Source organism: Manis javanica, chromosome 13 (genome assembly GCF_040802235.1).
Source record: "Manis javanica isolate MJ-LG chromosome 13, MJ_LKY, whole genome shotgun sequence".
Taxonomy (NCBI): Eukaryota; Metazoa; Chordata; class Mammalia; order Pholidota; family Manidae; genus Manis; species Manis javanica.
The window spans coordinates 12,456,431-12,477,578 of record NC_133168.1 but is presented as its reverse complement, the minus strand read 5'-3'; the positions used below and the strand labels follow the sequence as shown (position 1 = coordinate 12,477,578).

Sequence of the window (21,148 nt, the reverse complement as noted above, 5' to 3'; positions counted from 1 at the left end):
CCAATATTTTTAATCACCAGGATGGAGGCTTAACGTTATTGCAGTATTATAGATGACACAATATACTCAAAGAAGGTAACCTGTTTGAGGGCGCCATATCTTTAGATAAATAATTAAAGCAGACCTAAAGACGAGGAAAACAAAAGGATAAACATTGGGAAAGAAATGCAACATTTTACTTTTTTGTCATTATACTTATATATACATCTCTGGAATTTTAAAGAGACCCTGAGTTTAATTTCAGTGAGTCAATGTTGTATTTTGGAGATCTTGTTTAATGATTAGGTTTATTCTTTTTCAAATGTGAATTATGTTAACAGTGCATAGGGCCTTTTCAGTAAAATTTATAAAAATGTATGTAAACTTTGTAATCATATACATGTAAAAACTATTGTTCAAAAATGAATGGCGTTTCTAAGGGTTCACTTTAAATGAACTTTTACTTTTGCTTTTCACCCTTTAATCTACCTGCTAAATTACGCTACTGGTAACCCAAATTCCTTCTCCCTACCAGTTTTAACTGGTGGCTCATTTAGTATTAGAGAAAACACTTAGAGAAGTTATCTTCTCTGAAAAGTTAATCTCTTTCCTTGTACCTTGCCCTGAGATAATAAAATTACTTTCTTTCACTTTGAAATAGGCCTGGAATCTCTCCCTCAACATATACTCAGAGCCCCCGGCTCAGGTTGGTGTACTTAGGAAATATGGTTCCATTAGGTGTTCTTTCTTTCACCCCGGAGACATGGACAAAATGTTGAGAGTGTATTTCTTATCACCATTGGGTAATCAAAACAGAAGCATAATAAGGCCAGGTGAGTAAATGATATAACTAAAAAAAAAGTTATTGGAAATATTCCACACAGAATTTTATTAGATGTTGAACTATACATTTGCATTTTACTCTCTGGAATAAATTGCAAAGACATTACTATTAAGAGTTATACTAAAGTTAGGTCACAATAGTTTTTTTCATTTACATAAATGAATCTTCATTAATTGAAGGATATAACTTAAGAATAATTTGTCCATATTCTAAATGCATAATAATTGTTTGCAAAGAGTTGGATAATATGGATATTTTAACCCAAAGCTTAAAATTTTTGCAAGTTGATAATATTAATTTATCATTTAAAAAATCTAAAATTATCAGTAAAATTTCATAAGCCATCAACATTTTCACTAGATATTAATCTACATTTTGGGTTTTTCCCTGCCACTAGTAAATTAAAAATATGATCCTACAACCCAAGTCATAACATTGAATTATTTTTGAAAGAATAGTTTTGAAAATGAAACATATTTTAAATGTCAAAATTAAGTTCTCTTTAGAATATTCTAGAATATGAAATGAAATGCTCAAATACCTGACTTCTAACCCTCCTCCATTTAGATGGTCAAAATTACAACGGTAAAGGGACTGAAAGATTCAGCACATCTGTTTTGCTAACTAGATATACAGACATTAATGCATACTTTTTCTTGCTTTCCAAATAATACTTAGAATATACGACAGTGAAATAAAACTAATTTTATAACAAAATTAATTTGCCAGCTATTACATTTCTAAATATTTGTTCTATATCCAATCTTTTCCCTAGATTTTGAGCCATTCTATTACACACACTGGGAACCAATGATTAATACATAAATATACTTCATATTGTTTGTTATCAAACAAAAAATATAGAGCTAGGTAATAGCAAAAAAAAATGCAACAGTGCCATTCAGAAGCTTGTTCAGTTTATCAATTAAAAACATTGTTTCTTTAACTTTTTAAATCAATAATCCAATTTACCGAATTTTAAGACACTGTTTTATTAGTCATTGCCAATGCCTTTTATAAACATAAACTCATATTTTCAGAAAAACATGAAGATGAATATGTGTCTAAGTCATCTACTAACGAGTGGAATAAGAGGTCATAGGCAAAGTGCTTTAATAGACCCTTCAACTATAACAGAAATGGATTAACACTGTACATAATAGCAAAATACTACCTCTTTTGAGCTTACAATGGTTAAAAAATAAAACAGGAAAAGCTCTTTATAAAAGCACGAACACAGTTTTTTTAAAAATCTTCCTACTTCCTACTGCAGAAAATATAAATTATATACTTTGCAACCAGCTGTAATGGTAGGCACAGGCAGCTGGTCCAATTTACTGTATAGTACTATTGTACACATTGTTTGATGCACAAATTACTTATAATTTCTAGAAGTGCATCTTTGCAGTTTGATATTTTTAAGCAGCACTCCAACAACTAGAGAAGTTGTAGACTTTTGGAGAGTCTAATTCTGAAAAGGCTTTACCATTGCTGAGTGTGTTTTTCTACATCATGGCTTACAATAGTCTATTTTACAGGTTTGAAAAAGTAAACAGAAATGCAAGATGTTTTCCATAGACTTCATGAAAGAACATAGAGAAATTTTGATGATTTTTATGTTCTGATTCTTTAAGTTAAGTCTTTTAGCTGTGCCCACGGTAAAAGCTTTTCTGCATCTCAAAAATCTGCCATCATCATAATTAGGGAAAGGAATTCAAACTTTAGAGCGCATGGAATTTGGGTGAAGTATATTGGAAAATAAATCATGAATTTGAGCACAGTTATTAAAAGAAAATTTTTGGTTTTATCCAAACCAAAGAGGAAAAGCAAGCATCTAGATTAAAATCAAAAGGTCACTTTACCTACTGTGAAACTAAAGAAACTGAATCAAGCATTTTTCTGAGTATCTGAATTTGTCTTTTCATATGTGTCAATATGTTGAGTCAAGAGGAGGTAAGGTTAAAAATTCTTTTTCTTTGTTTTAGTTCCATGTCAATGCAAGCCAAGTGACCTAGGATGACTTCTGTCAGTATAAATCCTGTGTTTTTTTGGCTTCTATTGCCCCTTGACGAGTTTGCATACTACCCAGACTTGTTTGTCCCTGGGCTCCATTTTGCTGACATACTTAGCTTCTTTAGCATGTTCTTCTATGTATCCCCGTTTTTCTCCTGTGAAAATAGTTGCAGGTGATATGTCAAAAATGGAATTGTAAGTGAATGGATTCTAAGTGATTATCAATGGTCTCTTCCCTACATGTTTTCTGCTGGTGTTTAAGGCTCACTGCATTTTCCTTTGGAAATTTGGGTTGGCTTAAAGATTAACTCATTATGACACTTGTGGGTCTCTTCCATTGACCCTGGCCTTATGTTCTTAGCATTTGTCTTTATTCCATCTTATATTTTCTGCACTCATAAAACACTTTCCTTAAGCACTGACATTAGCTTTATCTTTAGTCCTTTTTAGGATGTTCTTAATAGCACTGTCCAAGAATAGAAATATAAGACACATGATTACATTCAAGTAAGTAGATGACTGATGTCACCTTTTGTACAACATTTCAATGATACTTTGCATATTACTTCATGACTCATAGATTGATGTTTCTAGTACAGACATCTCTCTGAGCCTCCAATCCATAGACTGAGTTGCATACATGGCTTCTCAATTCGAACACAAAATGATGTCTTAAACTCAATTGAACCTATAAACTCTGGTACCTGTTCCTGGGTTATTCTTCCTCCTAACTTTCACACATCAGGGAGTGCAACTACCAAACACCTAGTTCCCTAAGTCAAAAAACTGAACATCAATCATCCTGTATTAGTTTGCTAGGGTTGTCAACATGACATACCACAGATTGGGTGGCTTAAACAATAGATTCATTTTTATTTTTAATTCTGGAAGATAGGATCAAAGATCAAGTTGTTGGCAGGGTTGGTTTTGTTTGAGGTCTCTTTGGCTTTAAATGCCAGCAGTAGTCCCCCCTATACCTGCAGTTTGACTTCCCCTGGTTTCAGTTACCTGGAGCAAAGTGGTCCAGAAGCAGATGATCCTCCTGCTGACGTACTGTCAAAAGGTCAGTAGCAGCCTAACACTATGTCACAATGCTTACATCATTCACATCACTGCATCTTCTCACATAGGCATTTTACCATCTTACAGCATCACAAGAAGGGTGAGTGCAGTATAATAAGATATTTTGAGGGGTAGATACTATAGTCACATAACTTTCTACAGTATATTATAGTAGTTCTATTATATTATTGTTAATCTCTTACTGTGCATAATTTATAAATTAAAATTTATTATAGTATACATGTGTAGAAAAAAAAGCATAGTATGTAATATGTAGTACTCCCTGTGGATTTAGACATCCATTGGGACTCTTGGAACTTATCCTGGCCGATAAGGGGGGGGTGCTGTATCTTCTTCCTGTGTCTTCATATTTTCCTGTGTACCTATGTCCTCTTTCTGCAAAGACACCAGTTATACTGGATTAGGACCCATCCTAATGGCCTTGTTTTAAATTAGTTAAATTGTTAAAGATTCTATCTCAAAACAACTCACTTTCTGAGATACTAGGGGTTAAGGACTTCACAAGAATTTTGGCATAACCCATCCTTACTCTCTCCCACATACTCACTCCCCTATCTTCAATCAATCATGAAACCCTGTGGATTCTACCTATTACATATGTCTCTAATATGTCTGCTTTTCTCCATCGCACTGCACTAACCTATTCTAGGACAGCATCAGGTTTCACTTAGATTTTTTTGCAAAGACTCCTAGTTACATGCTGCCCCAATCCGTTCTCCAAATTAATAGTTAGAATGGTATCTCTGAAATCCAGATCTGACTATATCACAACAGCAAGTAGTATCAGGAACTCAGATGAGCTGCTAGGTGTCAGAGGAGCCCATTAAACAAGACTAAAATGAAAAAGTTAAGCCTTTAATCACTTAGTGCCATGGTATAAGCAATAGTCTTAACTCACCCATTCCCGTGGAAGCATGCACGCACCCGCTGAGGCTTAGGTAGATAAGGGCAAAGGTGCAGGTTCTCACTGTTTAAGGAGCCCTGAACAAAAAGCTCCAGCCGTTTTATGGACCCTGAGGCTGGGGGGAAGGGGGCAAAAGGGGGTTAGGAGTAGAAAAACATTGGATACTGAGACAGAGTGGGGGAAAAAATATCTTCAAGTTTCCCCTTCTCCTCTATTCTATAAGGAGGCCTTGGCAGAAGGGCCTGAAGAGGACCTCTGCCCAAGCCTCACATAAAGAGATGTAGGACTGAGATGCCTGGGCTGGGAATGCAAATACTCCAAAGAGAACGACTGGACGGTCCAGGGGAACCTGACTCCTTGACTTCAATTCCTTTGAGAGCAACTGTGATATTGTGATGTTCTGGCTGTGCACCAAGTCTAGTGTGCGTGCGTGCGTGCGTGTGTGTGTGTGTGTGTGTGTGTGTGTACTGAAGGGATGGGGCATGGCTTTATCCCATTAAGTCTGCCAGATAAGGCCTTTGTAATTGCCTACTGTCAAGCCCAAAAAATGACACAAAATATTTTAACCAAGACCCAGGCCCCTTGAATAGTACAGTAAGTATATTTAAATGTTAGAAGCCAGGATCAGACTACATGGGTTCAAATCCTGACTTGGATATTTACAAGCTATATGATCCTGAAACAGTATCTTCAACTTTATACTTTATTTCCACCAATTAAATTTGGTATAATGACAGCGTGTACATTTTATGGATTATGTGCTGTCTTAAATGAGTTAATAAAAGATTCTTAGAACATCACTTGTGTGTGCTAATTGGTCAACACATGTTAGCAATCATTATCATACTCCCAATCATTACTATTTTGTTTCAAGGAGAACATAACTAAAAAATATGTATGTTAAAATCATTTTAATTATCTTATAGTTTTAGCTTGTAGTAAATGTATTTCTATTGACAATTTAGAAGAATAATAAAAGTAATAAATAGCCATGATGCAGTGTTCATTATCTTTAAGCCCTTACTAAGATGAAGCAATGTAAGTAAACATTTCCATATGTAAAAAAGATGAGAATACTAAATAGTAAACACTAAATTATGCTAAACAGACACATGTTCCTGTTTTAAATATGGACCATGTAAGGATTTTATATTTCTTCACAAAACTTTAATTCTGTGTCAAAACATATTAGTATACTGAATACAAATCCTAGAGTTATCTTAACAATTATGTCGCTCACCCCTGAGTTAAAATGTTCTAGACAATAAATGAGGGAAGAACATAATGTCTTTCATTTATAGAAGATTGGTTTAGTACTTGTCTGAACATTTGGAAGGATTACTCCATTACCTGAGTTTTTATCATCCTTTTATTATTTTAAAGTTCTCACTCTCAAAATACAATGTGCGCTTTCCTTGCAAGAAAATTTTGAAAATATTTAGTAAAAATTCTGAGGTTGTTTTTTTATAACCTTATTCCAAAAAATACATTTCAAAGAACAATTTAAGAACTATTAATATGAGAGAGAAACATAGAACAATACAATAAATGTATACTTTAATATAGTCCCTTGAAATTTATTATCATGTAAAATTTCAGAAAAAAAAATTTCAGGATGATATCTCTAATGTAGACCAAAATTTACTTAATATGATACAGAAAATCTGAGGATTTTGCTAAATACATGTTGCCCTAGAGAGCAGTGATTATTCTAAGGCTTGGTGAAGCCTAGCAATCCTGAATGGTATATGCTTATATCATTGGTAATGGCTGGGTCTTATTAACCTTATATCATGATTGAAGATGTACATCATGATTCTGCCCATCTAATTCTCATATAGGAGCTGCTTTGTATGCTTTAATAGTGAATATTAGAGTTTTTGGTTTTAAAATCATAACTTTAATTAAGGAATTATAACCTTATTCCTAAAGCTAAATTTCAAAGAGCAAAGTTGCATTTCACTATAGACAATCTCCAGAATTAGGTAGGTGTAATCATTTTCATTTAAGCATATCAGAAAACCTTACTTTACCAGTATGCGTGCCCTCTCTATTGTCTATCTTTTTTTCCATTGATTTTTACATGAAAAATCTGAGGACAAAGATTCTTACATTAATATTATTGCTTCACCTGTGAGAGTGGCATTTCTGCTTAACTGCAAGGCTACGTGGTCAACCTGGTTAAGAGCATAAGCAGGTAGTGACAGAGTAGAGGACAAAGTATGGAATCCTGAGACTCAATTTGCAATGAATCTATATCACACATGCCCAAATCATTTGGCTACCCACAGTTTAAGGGACCCAAGGGGAACACTTCAAAGAAACAGACACAAGGGAGGGTGAATCTTTGAACTAGGACATTCTTTTAGAGTGGAAACACGAATTGCCAAAAAACCACAGATGTTCACCACATGAACAGGTGAAAAAATACTACTCTTTCAAATATATTTATCAAAGTCTTTTCTGCTTTCTGTAATTTCATTTTAAATGGGCCTGACTTTTTGGCTGTTCTCTGCTTAAAAACCCTAATAAGCAAAGACAGATTTTGTGACTTCACTAACAATGGTGAGCCAGAATCTCAAGGCCTTTTCCGGGCCTCTTCTCTTGGCATATGCAATTTTCTAATTGCTGTTCTCTAAAGCAAGAACTGCAATTAGAAAAATGTTATCTGAGGACACAATTCAATTGAACATAACTTGGCATTTCAATTTGTTTTCTAGCATTGAATCATTGTAATGGAAATTTTACTTGAAAAGTTGGTTCGTCTTACTTGCAATTGAGCTTGTGATTTATCCACAGTATGGATTTCCTTTTTCAAATTTTTATTGGGCCATAAGCATGCTCATCAGCACCCATGCAAAGTTCCTTGGAAATGCCCTTAACAGCAATTAGCGCAAGAAAGCAGAAACGCAAAATTTATTTTTTAATGTACTCATTTATTTATTTTTAAATGTACTCATTTATTATTACCTCAATAGAAGAAAATGTGTACTCCATAACCAAGAAGAAAGGAAATCTTAGGAGAAAATACGTCAGTCTTCTTTCATAGCAGCTATATGTATTTGGGGAGTGAAATAATTAGGAAATGATTAAAAGCTTTTAAATACTGAAAATCTGTTTCACAAAGAAATATAAAATGTTTTCATCCAGTCTCCTTCATTTAATACTAGGTAGGAAATTGTGGGCCATCAAATAAACTTTTTTGGACTTAAAAAAATCAAATCTGAGTCCTGTTAGAATGAAAGATTGGTTTCTTAGAGGCAGCGGTGAAAGTTTCAGTGCTGAAAGATGATAGTTATCTCTACTAATAATTCACCAACAGGAATTTTATATTAATGTGTAACTTTGTTCTGAATATTTTTTATTTCTAATATTTTTTAAGAAGTGTTAAGTGAATTTGTCTCTAGGCATTTTGTTTTAACTCTTCCTGGTCAGAAGAATCTATGTTAGTAATATATACTTATCATTTTTATATAGCTGTAGAGTGGAGAATTTATTAAACCAATGTTATTATCATCTGGCATCTTTTTAATTTGTAGCAATAAAATTGGGAATTGGTAAAACATAAATATTTAATAAGCCTTATACACCACTTCATCCCTCTCACAAGCATAAATAAGCACATCAAGGAGCTTGAGGAAAAAAATTTCAGCAGTAGTTTATAAAACTTGAATTACTGATAGAAAATAATTTCAGTAAATGTGTTTATTGAATTTCCTATCTTAAGAGCAAATCGCAAGATGATTCCATTGTCTTAAATTGGTCAGGGTATTGCTTACTTAAAAGAAATATTTAATAAGACTGAAACAACATGAGTTATAGCTAACAATCATTAAATGCTTACCATATGCCATGTACTATTTTTTTTCATTAATTTCAATAATTAGATTATTTTAATCCTTACAATAACCTTACAGTGTATAAACTACTTTTATACCTAGACATTAGTGCTAAGAGATGTTAAATAACTTTCCTCACCCAAGTCTTATAGTCAATGTATTGAAATAAGGCTTCATACCAAGACGGGGTCTGACACCTGAGCATAAGTCCAGGATCATTATGCTGCGCTGCCTCCCAATGGAAGTTTTAGGTTCTCAACTCATAAAGACTTACCTACTAGATACAGCACATTAGAGCATAATCTTTGGAATTAGGTAAAATACACAAATACCAGTTTTACCACATATTACTCTTGATCATTTTTGAAGTTCTCTAACTTTTCTGAGCTTTATTTTTTTGTCTTCCATAATAACTGATCTTTCCCACCTCTTAAGAATCATTATAAGAATGTCTTATTTTTATGTAATGAGAAGTGTCTAGCATTGTGCTTGACATAAGCTTTGTGATTAATAGATGTTAATTTGTATTCCTTATTTTTTAATATGACAAGGAATATGTATAGAAGTCTGAGTGGGTGGCATACTCACAGTGCATGACTGAAAGGACTAGGAAGGCCAAAAAATGTCATTTTTTTTTTTTAGATAATTATTTTTTATCGGAGGGTAGTTGACATACAGTATTACATTAGTTTCAGGTGTACAACACAGTGATTGAACATTTATATACATGATAAATCTAGGTACCCGCTATCACCATACCAAGTTGTCACAATATTTTGACTATATTCCTTATGCTATACATTACCTCCCGGTTACTTACTTATTTTACAATTGAAAGTGTGTACTTTATTTTATTTATTTCTTTATTTTATTTTTTATTTTTTATTTTATTTATTTATTTATTTATTTATTTTTTGTGAGGGCATCTCTCCTATTTTTTTTTTGATCAAATGTTTGTTAACAACAATAAAATTCTGTATAGGGGACTCAATGCTCAATGTATAATTATTAATCCACCCCAAGCCTAATTTTTGTCAGTCTCCAATCTTCTGAAGCATAACGAACAAGTTCTTACATGGAGAACAAATTCTTACATAGTGAATAAGTTACATGGTGAATAGTACAAGGGCAGTCATCACAGAAACTTTTGGTTTTGACCATGCATTATGAACTATAAACAGTCAGTTCAAATATGAATATTCATTTGATTTTTATACTTAATGTATGTGTGGATACCACATTTCTCTCTTTATTACTATTATTTTTAATAAAATGTTGAAGTGGTAGGTAGATGCAAGATAAAGGAAGAAAACATAGTTTAGTGTTGTAAGAGAGCAAATGTAGATGATCAGGTGTGTGCCTGTAGACTATGTGTTAATCCAAGCTAGACAAGGGCAACAAAACATCCACGGATGCAGAAGATTTCTCTCAGACCGGGGGTGGGGGGGGGGAGTTCTAAGCCTCACCTCTGTTGATCCCCAATTTCTCACCTGATGGCCCCCCTGCGACTGTGCCTGTCTTAGGTTGTTCCTCCCTTGAGAAATCTTACCCGTCTCTGGCTAACCAGTCATCTTCCGGGGCCATACAGGGAAAGGTAAAGTTGGTAAGTGAGAGAGAAGCCTTATTGTTTGAAAAGGTTAGTTTTTTACTTCTTTGCAGATTTATGCCCTGTGGCTTCTATGCCCAGCATTTGTCTTGAGATATCTTTACCACTTGGAAGATTGTGATACACGGTAAATTCGATATGAGGCACGAATTCTATTTATGGGTTGTAATTAGGAAGGAAGAAGAAAAGCTATAGAAGTAGCAGGCGGAAGAAAACATGGGAAGATTGATTATTTCTTTGACATATCTTCTTGTATAGTAACTTCAGCATGTATAGGTTTTAAACTACTAATTAAATAGTGCACACACATTAACATAATAGGAATACACTTACATAACCAAAGCATACTTATAATTACCAGCCATCTCCAGTGAAACCAAGAAAACCAGTTAGGCACCTTAGGCATTTGTGAAAACTTATCTATAATATGGTGGATATTGTCCAACTGAACTTGAACAGTCTGAGAGAAATTAGACAAATTAAAACAGCCCATTCCTGGGGACTGTTCACATCCCATATGTTCTTTTAACAGTAAATAGTCTGTAGTTGTAAGATTTTGGAGCGCTACAATTTGCACTTTTCCTCATTCTTGGTTGAGTTCCAACAGTGTAGATCCAGTCAAATTTGTTGTTTTACTGTATGCACAGGCCAGCTTAAATATCTCCTTCTTCATTCCCATGGCAAGTCCAGGAACCGGTGGGATGAGTGCATCTACACCTGTAGCAGTGCGTGGATCTTTGTTGGGGTTTTTTGATGATCATCTTCTAGCATGAGTCTTCCAGAGAGTGATGATGTTGGAAGTTATTTTTCATATCGTATCTTAGTTCATTTTCTGGGTAGCCAAATTAGGCTTTGATCCTCTGTATAAGCACAAACAAACCCTTTGCCTACCCTTTTATATGCCCTCTATACCATTCTGTAGAACTCATTGGAGGTCACCACACAGGAACTGCTCTTTTTCTTTTTTTTTGTTATCATTAATCTACACTTACATGATGAATATTATGTTTACTAGGCTCTCCCCTATACCAGGTCCCCCCTATAAACCCCTTTACAGTCACTGTCCATCAGCATAGCAAAGTGTTGTAGAGTCACTACTTGTCTTCTCTGTGTTGTACAGCCCTCCCCTTTCTCCCACCCCCCAATGCATGCTAATCTTAATACCCCCCTTCTTCTTCCCCCCCTTATCCCTCCCTACCCACCCATTCTCCCCAGTCCCTTTCCCTTTGGTACCTGTTAGTCCATTCTTGAGTTCTGTGATTCTGCTGCTGTTTTGTTCCTTCAATTTTTTCTTTGTTCTTATACTCCACAGATGAATGAAATCATTTGGTATTTCTCTTTTACCGCTTGGCTTATTTCACTGAGCATAATACCCACCAGCTACATCCATGTTGCTGCAAATGGTAGGATTTGCCCTCTTCTTATAGCTGAGTAGTATTCCATTGTGTATATGTACCACATTTTCTTTATCCATTCATCTATCGACGGACATTTAGGTTGCTTCCAATTCTTGGCTATTGTAAATAGTGCAGCAATAAACATAGGGGTGCATCTGTCTTTCTCAAACTTGATTGCTGCGTTCTTAGGGTAAATTCCTAGGAGTGGAATTCCTGGGTCAAATGGTAGGTCTGTTTTGAGCATTTTGATGTCCCTCCATACTACTTTCCACAGTGGTTGAACTAATTTTCATTCCCACCAGCAGTGTAGGAGGGTTGCCCTTTCTCCACAGCCTCGCCAACATTTGTTGTTGTTTGTCTTTTGGATGGCAGCCATCCTTACTGGTGTGAGGTGATACCTCATTGTAGTTTTAATTTGCATTTCTCTGATAATTAGCGATGTGGAGCATCTTTTCATGTGTCTGTTGGCCATCCAACAAATGTCATTTTTTAAAATAGAAATGACTTCCTAAATAATCTGAGATAAGAAACTTTCACTAACTAAAAGAATGCACCCAAGGTTGCTCATGGGTTTTACTCTGAGATATCATTCACAGAGAGTTGTTGCAAAATATTTGATCTGTATTCGGAAGTGTGTTCAAGTTTGTAATAAAATATGATTGATAACAGTTCTGGGTTAGTGACAGTGGTGGCCACTCAGAACATGATGAATCGCAACAGAAAATCATGCAGTGGAGCATGGAGATATAATGAGGGTACTGAAAACAACTGTGATGCTTCTGCCCAGCAGAACACCCGGAGTACAAGCTGAGTGGTGACTGAATCTTAGCCAGTGTTCCGTGTTCTAGTTAAGCACTGGAAATGCATGACAATACCGTAAAGTAAGATCAGGGAATGCTTACATGAATCCTCACCATTCCCTGAACAAACAAAATCACAGAATGGCTAGGGATAAAGGATTTCAGGACCTTTTGTGTTTTTATCCTTAGATCTAGTTGCAGAAATGTTTTTTAGATAAAAGTATTTTCTGTTTAATACAACAATTAATACTTAATGTATAAAATTAATCAGAGATAATTGTAATTTTGCTGTAAGTCCTTTTCAGTATGGTGTGTACACATATGCATACATTTACCCCACTAAGAAATGATTCACAACATACAGGCCAACTTACAATCTATTGCATCAATTAATGATTTTCCATCATTTTCCCAGTATTATTAGATATTGTTTGCACAATGATTTTAAATCTTTGGAAAGCACAAATATTTTATATCTTAATTTATTTTTGGAAGTTATCACTTGATTTTCATTCACATAGATCTTGTGCTAACATCTTTATCTGAATTGATCTTTGGATAAAAATCTATAGATTAATAATTAGTTCATGGTCATTTTAAGTTTTTCTTTGTTTAGTTTAAATAAATTACCAAATTGTTCTTTAGAAATGTGTTATAGTCAACAGCCATATATTAGATTGTCATTTCACCACAGCTCCATAAAACCTTGATATGGTATTATTTTTTAAACTTCAAAAACTGGATAAATGGTATCTAATTATAATGTTAATTATATACTATTATGTTATTTTTTTCTTCAGAGAGAATCATTTGCCTATCTTCATTTGAAAATTACCTACTCATTAATTTTACCCATACTTCTGTTAGGGAATCCTTCTATTCTTCCCTTCATTTTTTCTTAAAGTTTTATAAGCATTCTTTTAATTTTTTTTCTGGAGAAAGCATTGAAGTAAACAACAAAAATCTTAGTTACAGCTCAAAGAACTTTACTAAGTTAAACATATGAACATATGCATAACCCAGAGGAACATTTGGGACATTCCCGGCACTTCAGAAGCCTTTTATTGCCTTCTTTCGTTCATTTATGCCCCAAAGGCAACCACTACTCTGATTCCTATCATCATGTTTTGTGAAATTTTTATAATTGAAATCAAATAGTTTGACTTTTTTAATCCATATTTTCTATGCAGTTGAGCCAAGATTTTTCTAGAGACAGTGATTTTTTAAAAAATTTTATCTCCATGTATAGAAGCATTAGTTCATCACTCTTATTTATTTTATGAACTCTATTTATGTATTCTACTGTTTATGGACATTTAGGTTTCCAGCTTTTGGTTATCTTGAATAAATTAGCAATGGATATTCATGTACATATCTTTCTGAGCATATATTTAACTATATCTATTATGTGCACACATAGAAAGAGAATTGCTGGTTTTTAGGATTTGCATATATTCAGTGTTAGTAGATACTGAGTGTCCTCAAGTGTTTGTACCTATTTACACTTCTAGTAGCAATGTATGAGAATTCTGGTTGCCCTACCTCTTTACTCATACTACCACCTCACCAACAGTTATCTGGTGCGTGTCTGTAATTTATGTAGTTTGTAACTGGGTTTTTTCCTGATGACTAATGATGTTGAATGGTTATGTTTACCATACATCATGATATTATCTTACAAGGAATATTCAAGTCTTCTGCCTCTATTTCTATTAGATTTTCAGCGATTTCTATGTGGATTTGTGTATTTTTTATAAAACCTTAATAATAATAGTATGCATTGCAAATATCCATTCCCATTTTGTGTTTCTTTGTTGTCATGCTGATTCACCTAGTAATTTTTGATGCTATACTGGACATTATGGATAATATATATTTTTTCAGAATATAATTCACTTTCTCCAGGATTTTCAAATTTATCTGAACAGTATTTAAAAAATTATCACAATTTGAAAGCCCCCTTATTCATTAGTCATTTTTAATTGTGTGCTTTCATAATTACCCAGCTTTTTCTTATGTTTGTTGTGGATTTACTAGTTTATTATTTTCTGTTTATTAAATATATTTATATCACCTATTTATGCTATCATCTTAGTTAATATTTTTTCCATCATTCCTTATATTTATTTTGGCCATCTCTATCATTTTTTTTAATTTTGATATCATTAATGTACAATTACAATTACTTGAACAACATTATGGTTACTAGACTCCCCCATTATCAAGTCCCCCCCCACATACCCCATTACAGTCACTGTCCATCAGCATATTATATGATATAGAATCATTACTTGACTTCTCTGTATATACTGCCTTTCCCATGTCCCCCTCCCTGCCGCTACATTATGTGTGCTAATCGTAATGCCCCGTTTTCCCTCTTATCTCTCCCTTCCCACCCATCATCCCCAGTCCCTTTCCCTTTGGTAACTGTTAGTCCATTCTGGGGTTCTGTGAGTCTGCTGCTGTTTTGTTCCTTCAGTTTTTCTTTGTTCTTATGCTGCACAGATGAGTGAAATCATTTGGTACTTGTCTTTCTCTGCCTGGCTTATTTCACTTAGCATAAGACCATCTAAGTCTATCCACATTGTTGCAAATGGTAGGATTTGTTTTCTTCTTATGGCTGAATAATATTCCATTGTGTATATGTACCACATCTTCTTTATCCATTCATCTACTGATGGACACTTAGGTTGCTTCCATTTCTTGGCTATTGTAAATAGTGCTGCAATAAACATAGGGGTGCATCTGTCTTCTTCAAACTGGGCTGCTGCATCATGGGGTAAATTCCTAGAAGTGGAATTTCTGGGTCAAACGGTACTTTTATTTTGAGCTTTTTGAGGAACCTCCGTACTGCTTTCCACAATGGTTGAACTAGTTTACATTCCCACCAGCACTGTGGGGGGTTCCCCTTTCTCCATATCCTCACCAACATTTGCTGTTCGTCTTTTGGATGTTGGCCATCCTAACTGCTGTGAGGTGATATCTCCTTATGGTTTTAATATGCATTTCTCTGATAATTAGCGATGTGGAGCATCTTTTCATGTGTCTGTTGGCCATCTGAATTTCTTCTTTCGAGAACTGTCTGTTCAGCTCCTCTGCTCAGTTTTTAATTGGGTTATTTGCTTTTTGTTTGTTGAGGTGCATAAACTCATTATATAATTTGGATGTCAACACCTTATTAGATATGTCATTTATGAACATATTCTCCCATACTGTAGGATGTCTTTTTGTTCTACTGATGGTGTCCTTTGCGATACAGAAGCTTTTTAGTTTGATATACTCTCACTTGTTCATTTTTGCTTTTGTTTCCCTTGCCCGGGGAGATATGTTCATGAAGAAGTTGCTCATGTTTATGTCCAAGAGATTTTTGCCTATATTTTTTTCTAAGAGTTTTATGGTTTCATGACTTACATTCAGGTATTTGATCCATTTTGAGTATACTTTTGTGTATGGAGTTAGACAATAATCCAGTTTCATTCTTTTACATGTAGTTGTCCAGTTTTGCCAACACCAGCTGTGGAAAAGGCTGTCATTTCCCCATTGCATATCCATGGCTCCTTTATTCTATATTAATTGATCATATATGCTTTGATCTATATCTGGGCTCTCTATTCTGTTCCACTGGTCTATGGGTCTGTTCTTGTGCCAGTACCTAATTGTCTTGATTACTGTGGCTTTGTAGTAGAGCTTGAAGTCAGGGAGCATAATTCCCCCAGCTTTATTCTTCCTTCTCAGGATTGCTTTGGCTATTTGGGGTCTTTTGTTGTTCCATATGAATTTCAGAACTATTTGCTCTAGTTCATTGAAGAATGCTATAGGTATTTTGATAGGGATTGCATTGAATCTGTAGTTTGCTTTAGCAGGATGGCTATTTTGACAATATTAATTCTTCCTAGCCAAGAGCATGGGATGAATTTCCATTTGTTAGTGTCCCCTTTAATTTCTCTTAAGAGTGTCTTGTAGTGTTCAGGGTATAGGTCTTTCACTTTCTTGGTTAGGTTTATGCCTAGGTATTTCTCTCTATCATTTTTAGTTGTATGTTTGTATCTGTAATTTTTAAAATTTCTTATTTAGAAAATAAAAATGTATAGTACACAGACTTCATCTAAGAACTTCTTTAATTGTGCTCATAAGGTACTGATAAATGGTGTTTTTGTTACATTTCTTTCTAGAAAGTATGTAACTTAGGAATTGGTTTTCATGCTGCCAACAGGAATTTTTCCAAAGATAAGTTTGGTGTCTTTTTTTTTTCTTGTTTGACTTTTGGTAAATTCAAGGTAGTTAGGGTTTTATTAATAATTTCTTAATAGATTATTTTTAGAGCAGTTTTATGTTCACAGTGTAATTGAGTGGAAGATACACAGATTTCCCATATAACCCTTCCTTTGTATATGCATGGACTCTCCTCTTATCAATATTCCCCACCAGAATGGCATGAACCTGCACTGATACATCATTTCTATGCAAAGACCACAGTTTACATTAGGGATAATGTAAAGTAATAATTGCATTAGAGACTATGATATATATATACTATTTCTATTTTTATAGAATTTCTTAACTATGAAGAATTGTCAGGGTCTATTTTCATATTTCATAGGTATGTGAAATAAAAACACACTGATTTTATGCTTTATTACATAAAAGACTTAAAAATATTATTACATGTACATACAGAGCCTACAATATATTTGACAGTGTTTGCGTGTATGTATACGTGTATATGTGTGTGAAAAAAATCAGGAGATAAAGAGAATTTTCTACTTCTTTCTTTATTAGTTTACAGTATTCTAAATGCTATTAATAATCTCAATATCTTCATTTGTTTTGTCTACATAGCAGTAATAGACTGAGTTTAAGCTTCCTACAATTGTTTTCTCTATTCCTTTATGTGCTTATGTAAATTTTTGCTCTATGAATTCAGATCCATATATAAAACTTCTTAATAATTTCCCATTGGAGACTTTTGTAGTTTATAATTATAAAGTTATCTTTGCTTCATTTCATTTTTTTTATTAAATTTGACCTCTTATCAGTAATATCATTTTCAATTTCTTTTTATTTGCATTTGCCAAGTAGTTGGTGTTTTCTTTAACTTTCAAGGCAATTTATTAATTGTAAGTATAATTAATATAGCATATGGAAGGGGTTGGAGCTTCTATTTTTGATCAAATATGATAGTTTTCATTTTTTCAAGACAGATAGACAGATTAATCTAATTTACAAATATTAATATCATTTTTTTTTGTATTTAGATAAGCCTTATATATTTTGATGTTTGCATCCAGGGCTTCTTTGTTTTGGTCAGTATTTGAGTCAGGGAGCTCCAGGGTCCTGTTCTTATAATAGGTGCTTACTTTTCAGGTTCCTCCTTTGGTCTTACTATTATTGCATTTTACAATCATTCTTTACACTTTAGGTTTGTGATTATACCTTCTTTCATTAAAGATGGTTTTTTGTTGGTATTGAATTCTCTTTTATTATTTTATTTATTCATTATTTATAGAGTTATAACTAAGAACTGGGGTTTTTAGAAATACCTTTATAGGACTGTTTTTGCGTGGAAATTATGTTGCCCATTTTAATAAACTGTTTGGTGAGGTTTCTATCTTGGTTCCAACTGAACTACTGTCTTGTAGTGAGTGGTGAAGAATGCATCTCTGCCCATCGCGTGGCCACACCCAATGACTACTGTCATGACTAGGGAAAGAAACCACAAAAAGCACTTCATTAATTGTCAACTGATAAACGCATATGCGAAGGAAATACTTTATATGACAGATGTGTAAGGAGAAAAATAAGGACCATGGCATTCAGAAGAAAGGACAAAAATTATAGGTAATTTGTTATTAATATGTGAGTGATCTGTTTCTGTAATTGCATCCTTATAGGTCAGCGACATCAGAGTGAAGGGCTGTCGCAGAAGCCTATATTCTATCCTGACTCTGCCTTTTAACTGGCTTTGAAATTGTCACTGAGATCACTTCCTGATTTGCCTGCCTTATTTGTGAAATTGAATATTGATGATATTGTTCTTGTCAGTTTGCGCAGGTACTTTTGGAAATGCTTTGTGAAGAGTTATTCAAATAACTGTGCTAGTGTTATTTGAATTAATGTAACTCATGGAAAAATACAAGCAAGAAAAGAAAGCCAATATTTCAATAGCAAATTTCAATAACAAACTAAACTTGTATTCTTCCAATTACTAATACAGCAAAGGTTATAATAATACCCATGGCATATAATTAAAGTGGGTATGTCACAGCACACTGCCCACAGTCACTCTGAACTTGTTTTCTAATGACCTCATCTCCTCCCACTAGTATTTTTTTTAGATCACTTGCTAAACTATTGTGCAAATTTGTTCTTGGTAGTTAGTTTAACCAATACATAGAGAAGATGAAAAATTTTCGGTGATGATTAACCTCATTCCTCTGTTGATATTTCCAAGGGCACTATGCTCATTATTATTATTTTTTAAATTCTCATTTAAAATGTATTATTAATCTTTCTTTTCTCCAGATGACAAAGCAAAGCTGGGTGATTATTTAATAACCAAGCACCACCAGCTGGTACTCCAGACTGGTGGAAGTTACCATGTGTTGCGACTTCATCCTATCATAAATTCTTAAAAATGAGAATAGGAAAAGCAAATTGAGATCATAAATGCCTTATGATATAAACCATGGAGAAACATCAACATTTTAATGCTATAACCAACCATCAAGGAGATGGGGTGCAAAATGTAGGATATCAAGAAAAATGGATATACATTAATTAGTTTAGCTAACTTATGTGACTTTCATTATAAGTGTCCTCTGAAGGTGTCAAAATGCCACATTTAGAATTTAAATGTGAGCAATGCATGCTTATTAAAGTCAAAAATATTAGTTCAATTATAAAGTTATAGAGGCAATGAAATAAATGCTACATACACAACAGAGAATGAGCAGTGTGCATTTAATGCTTATTTGGGTCCTTTTTACAGTTATGTCACTGCTTTATTGCTTATCTTAGGACAATTCTGTTTTATATGGACCAGTGAGTAGTTTCTTTCATTAATTCTGAAGTGTGGACTCTATTATTAACTCATAAACTACTCCATTGACTCAGCTCTTCTCAGGTGACTCAGGTACTGAGGGAAAAGTTTAGTGAATTTTATATTTGACACTTTAAGTCATTAAGTTCTTCACTTATAGAATAAAAGCTTCCTCTAGTATAAAACAAAAATATAACAAAATATTTTAGATCAGTTTAATTTTGGAAAATAGAACAGGCTTTTTAGGGGCACTTTTTAATACACTGTTGAATCAGAGGAAGAAGAGAGTTCCTTACAGTTATAGATGAATTTTAGCCCCTGCTTTGCTAAGACTAAATAAGGTAAGGTCTGAGACAAATGTGAAGTCTTAATCAGATAGAGGTTAACTTTCTCACCATTTATACCCTTACTACTCCCTCCTTTGATAAATTGGAACTGTTCTCTTAGCTGTGATTTAGGGAACTGACCCCTTTCCTGGCTAAATCTTTTGGATTATTGTGACTTCTGTAGTGCTCTGAGCAGTAAGAAAAAGGGTTTAGCCGACCTACTGTGTGGCTACTCTTACTCTCCCACTTTCCCACTTTTGCTTTGCTCCTGCAGCAATAGCACAAAGTAGGAACAGGTGCTCCCTCCACCCTTCCTGCCCTTCCGATGGAGGTCACCCTGTCTCAGAGAGCTCTCTGACAAGGTTGTGGGCAAACATGAATAGTTTTCACACTCAGCTGATTCTTTGCACATAACTTTATATCATAATATTTTATTTTGATGGTCATAATTAGAAAGAAATAGGAATTATTCTGGTATGGTATGATAGCCTCTAACTGAGAGAGGAGGTAAAAGGGCAACAGAAAACCCAGACTGGTGTCATAAAGGAACAGAAAACTGAAAGCTTCTGTGGCCAGTGTGACCCCGTGTAGATGCTCTGAATGGTGTGGAACATTGACCATCATGAATGTATAATTTAAATTTCAGTACCCTTTAGCAATGTAAATTATCATCTGAATATTTCAAGTCTGCTAGAATTCATTTTGTTTCTGAAAGTTGAAAACAGAAAGTAAATATCATGCTAAATGAGATAAAACAAACCTTAAAATAGAATTATTTTAAAAATTCACTTACACGTTGTTTGTTTGAAATTCAGTGCATCACTTTTTCCCAAATAAATACATGTACAGAGTCTGACTATATTTCCAAATCATTTCTAAAGGCCTTTCTAGGGCACTGTCAGGTCAGCTTTCTACTCCTCATTCCAAGAACCATTTGACAATTTTCCCTTCACAATTCCCTGTACCTCATCTCGGACCTGTCCTAGATTAGACACAATGTTAGTACTTAGGCTTTTTTTCTTGTGCTTATCCAAAACCACTGACCTTGGAAATCTAGTTCTCATGACTGAGTATGCTAAACCACAGTTTGATAACATTATTTAAATGTCTGTAACTTTTAAGCTCTCTAAATGATGCTTTGCTACCAAACTTCCCCAATAATAAGATAACATTTATGTAATACTGCTCTAACTCATATATATATATGTATATATATAATCTTATATAATCATTACTACAACACTACGTGGCTGGGGGAGTTTAAAAAACTGAAGCACAGAGTAATAAACTTTTCCAACACCACAGAACTAACACGGGA

The 21,148-nt window shown here is 34.0% G+C and overlaps 1 long non-coding RNA gene across 4 annotated transcripts in view; it reads right to left on the bottom strand.

The window, feature by feature from the left end:
* LOC140845843 (uncharacterized) overlaps positions 1-21,148 on the bottom strand; it is a 364,588-nt gene that overhangs the window by 270,914 nt on the left and 72,526 nt on the right. The gene's annotated exons all lie outside the window — the stretch shown is intronic.